This window comes from Lygodium microphyllum, chromosome 2, assembly GCF_053477565.2.
Source record: "Lygodium microphyllum isolate KBCC chromosome 2, Lygodium_microphyllum_v1.1.10, whole genome shotgun sequence".
NCBI lineage: Eukaryota > Viridiplantae > Streptophyta > Polypodiopsida > Schizaeales > Lygodiaceae > Lygodium > Lygodium microphyllum.
Genome location: NC_141136.1, coordinates 48642509 through 48646804, shown reverse-complemented (window position 1 = coordinate 48646804; position 4296 = coordinate 48642509). Strand labels below are relative to the sequence as shown.

At 53.6% G+C, this 4296-nt stretch overlaps 1 pseudogene; it reads left to right on the top strand.

Annotated features, from left to right (window-relative positions):
* Positions 1-1634: 1634 nt before the first annotated feature.
* On the top strand, positions 1635-3770 carry LOC148039707 (subtilisin-like protease SBT1.7 pseudogene; annotated as a pseudogene).
* The last annotated feature ends 526 nt before the right edge of the window (positions 3771-4296 follow it).

The window sequence follows — 4296 nt, the reverse complement described above, 5'->3', positions numbered from 1 at the left end:
GAGACTGCATCTCAAACTAGTTGATGATCGCGTACTTCTTGTGTATCAATGAGCAAGTGCCATTTGGTGTACATATCAATTAGTTTGTTTCCCACACAAATCTTGCTTGCCAATCCCCTTTTGGTTATCTCATCATGTAGTGTTTGTACTATTTTTAATGTTCTTGCAGTTGCACATGCTTCTAAGCTACTTAGGAATGTCAATGATTTAAGAGACATATGATTGGGAAGTCTAGGAGGCCTCATTGGCATATGGGAGCCTGTCATGTCAAGGAGGTGTTGAGCATGAGGCAAGTTGTCACATGCCACAAGTGTAGAGATGAGGTAGATGCTGACAATGGGATGGACTTCAAGGTGATGCTTGTTAATGAAGATGTGCATGGACCATGTGTACAATAGGGACTTGTGTAGCTTGCACTACTGTAAGAAGGCAACCAATTATGGTTCAACTATAATGGGGAGGTTATTAGCCTGCATTTGAAGTCACTTCTTCATCTGACACAAAGAGGTTACTGCTACCACCTTATTTCTTTGCGATTCTCTAAGATTCATCTTTGGAACCACCACCTCTAGCCATGAATGTCCATGGTCTTTCTCTGCCCTCAACATCAGATAGTGAATTCACAATATTGCATGCATTGAGGTCCAAACAACTTTCACACTTTGGCATCAGAAATAGGTGCAAGAAAATCAAAGGTTGGATCCCAAAAGAATGTATCTCCTTCATTGTAGCTACAATCTTCCTTGGTAGCCTGTCGAATACAAATGTCCCATCATTGAGCTTTATGCATTAGGAACTTTTAGCTTTTTGAACCAGCATTGACAATAAGAGAAGGAGAAGAATTGTATGCTTAGAAAACACCTTGAAAATTTTTAGAAGAAGATGCTGAAGAAGAAAGCAAAGTAGAAGAAGAAGAAAAGGGGGGAAAATAATAATAATAATAATAATATAATAAATCCATTTTGGCTTTGAGCAAATGTGGCATGACCGTGATCCTTGGACCTCTCCCAAGACCTGTAGCCTCTACATTTTATCTACATGCTATGAAAAAAGCTAAACCACAACAAAACAACGAAATTCAAAAGCTAAAACAAAAGTAGATAATTTCCTCAATCATAAAAAATAAGGGAAAAAAACTTTAAAAAAAACGATAATTACAAATCGATCTTAAGCTGCACGTGTAAACACAGCGTGGAAAAGGCCCAGCTTAACACACCGTAGGAAGGCTACGAAGAAGATTGGAGCCGGATGATGGTGTTGTTTTCTTTCTTATTCCGGCATCATCATAGTAGTTCTATATGGCAGATCGACCAGGCCGGCGGCGGAAACGGCAAGGACCATAGCGTCGGTTGGCCAAGCTGGTTGTGCCGGCAATGGCCTGCAACAGATTGAGGCAAAGATTTAATCAGTATAGGTATATAGAGAGGCGGCAGAGCCATGGGAGCCGATCAGGAGTCGCACAGCATTAGTGCGACCTTAATCTCAATCGAGCTAGTTAAGCGAAGCTCAAGATGGTGGGAGCTATTATCTCAATCTTCTTTCTCGTTTCATTCGCGCTGATCTTTCTTAGTTCAGCTGCCGCTGGCGCGTCCGAGGCCGAAGATGGGCTGGAGACATACATCGTGCATGCGCCGATGCGCCAGGCCAGCGTGCTAATGGCGACCTTTGGCTCCAGCAAGGCGTGGCATCACAGCCTCGTGCGGTCGGTGCTGGGAAGCGTGGCCGACAAGGCAGAGGACCGGATGTTATACACGTATGACCGGGCCCTGGAGGGATTCGCCGTGCGGCTGACCGAGGCGGAGGCGCAAGCGCTGCGGGCGAAGGGCGAGGTGGCCTTGGCCGTGAAGGACACGGCGCTACAGGTCCAGACGACCCGCACACCGTCCTTCCTGGGCCTCCGGGGAGACGGGCCTGGCGGTTACCCGTACAGCACGGAGGGGCTGTGGAAGGCTAGCCGGCAGGGCGCCGACATCATCATCGGGGTGCTGGACACGGGCGTGTGGCCGGAGGGCCGCCGCAGCTTCGCCGACGACGGGCTCTCCGACGTGCCGGCTCGATGGAAGGGCACGTGCGAGGTCCGGCCTACGTTCAACGGGACGGCTCTATGCAATAAGAAGCTCATCGGCGCGCGCACCTTCTATAAGGGTTACGAGGGGGCCCTCGGCAAGCCCGTTAACGAGACCCTCGAATATAAATCCCCGAGAGACAAGGAAGGCCACGGAACCCACACATCGTCTACTGCCGCCGGCGCTCGGGTCCCTGGCGCCAGCGTCTTCGGCGCCGCCTCCGGTAACGCCTCCGGCATCGCCCCCGCCGCCCGCATCGCCGTCTATAAGGTCTGTTGGGTCCTCGGCTGCTACAACACCGATATCCTCGCCGCCATGGAAGCCGCCATCGCCGACGGCGTCGATGTCCTGTCCCTCTCCCTCGGCGGCACCGCGGTGGATCTTCCCCACGACATTGTCGCCGTCGGCTCCTTTGCAGCCACAGCGGCCGGCATCCTCGTCTCGGCCTCCGCCGGGAACGCCGGCCCGGCGGCTTTCACGGTCCGTAACGTCGCGCCGTGGATCCTCACGGTCGCCGCCAGCAGCCTCGACCGCGATTTCCCAGTCGACGTGATCCTTGGCGAAGATGGCCCCTCGGTGGTTGGCATCTCCCTCTGCATCAGCAATGTGTCGCACGCCCCGCTAGTCATGGCTGCCAACGCCACACTTCCAGGGGCCGACACTGTCAACGCCTCCCTCTGCATGTCCGGCCTCCTCGACTCCGCCCTCGTCAGAGGCAAGATCGTGCTCTGCGAGCGCGGCATCATCGGCCGGGCCGCCAAGGGTCAAGTCGTGAAGAAGCTCGGAGCCGCCGGTATGATCCTTGCCAACGACAAAGCTAGCGGCGAGGAGCTCATCGGTGACTGCCACGTCCTGCCAGCCGTTCTCGTCGGCTACAAGGCCAGCCAGCTCATCCAGCAATATGTCGCCACCACAAAGACCCCTATGGCTACCCTTGTGCCCCAAGGCACGACGCTGCACGTGCGTCCGGCGCCGAAGATGGCGGCCTTCTCTTCGAGGGGGCCCAACTCACTCGTGCCGGAGATACTGAAGCCGGACGTGACAGCGCCAGGGCTAAATATCCTGGCAGCGTGGACGGACGGAAACTCGCCTACAAATCTGCCGGAAGACGATCGGAGGACGGAGTTCAACATAATATCGGGGACGTCGATGTCGTGCCCGCACATATCGGGGGTGGCGGCACTGCTGCGGGCAGCGCATCCGGACTGGAGCCCGGCGGCGGTGAAGTCGGCCGTGATGACATCCGCAGTGACGACAGACAATACCGGGAGTCCGATTCTGGACGTGTCGACGGGGTATGCGTCCGATGCGTTAGTGCACGGGGCGGGGCACGTGCACCCGAACGCGGCCCTGGGGCCGGGCCTGATCTACGACATAAGCATGCAAGACTACTTCGATTTCCTGTGCGGCCTCAACTACACGACCGACCAGCTAAGCATCTTCAGCAAGCAGGGCGCCTACCGGTGTAGCAACCACTCAACCAGCTCCGTTCGTGACCTCAACTACCCCTCCTTCTCCGCGGCCTTCTATCAAAACGAGAGCAGCAGCTACTGGCAAACCTTCTCCCGAACAGTCACCAACGTCGGCCCCGCTCACACTGTGACCTACAATGTAACTGTCGAGCCGCCCACGGATGTTCAAGTCGAGGTCAGTAATTCCATCAACCTTACCACACAGGAAGTTTCAAATAGATTCCCACTATAATTTTGACATTGGGATTACGACGACATCACGAGGGGGGCATCACACACCTAGCTAGATGTCCTCGCACGAAGGGGGGGGACTACCATGAGTTTCTGCAAGGGAGCCTGCACTGGCTGAGTGTACTTGGGACGACAGCACCCTCCCCCAGTGCACATAGCCAGAGATGTAGCACCTCCCAAGTAGAAAGCTCATGGTGTTTGGGGCCTCCAACCCCAATTAGCTAGGTATGTGGTCCCTTCCTAGGAAAGCTCGTTAGGTAAATCACTAAAGATTAAAATAAGGGAAAGTCAATATTTTCCTAACATGGGAGTATGTCAAAAACTTATGGTCACCGATACTAACCTCATCAAATTTTCATGACCATTTTATCGATGCAGGTCCAACCCGCCTCTCTTTACTTCACTTCAACAGGTCAGAAGCTCTCTTACACTGTCACCTTCTCTGCTGAGTCCACGGTCTTTACCCCTGGGGTGACCGAAATCATCTCCTTTGGCTCCCTTACATGGTCCGATGGCTATCACATTGT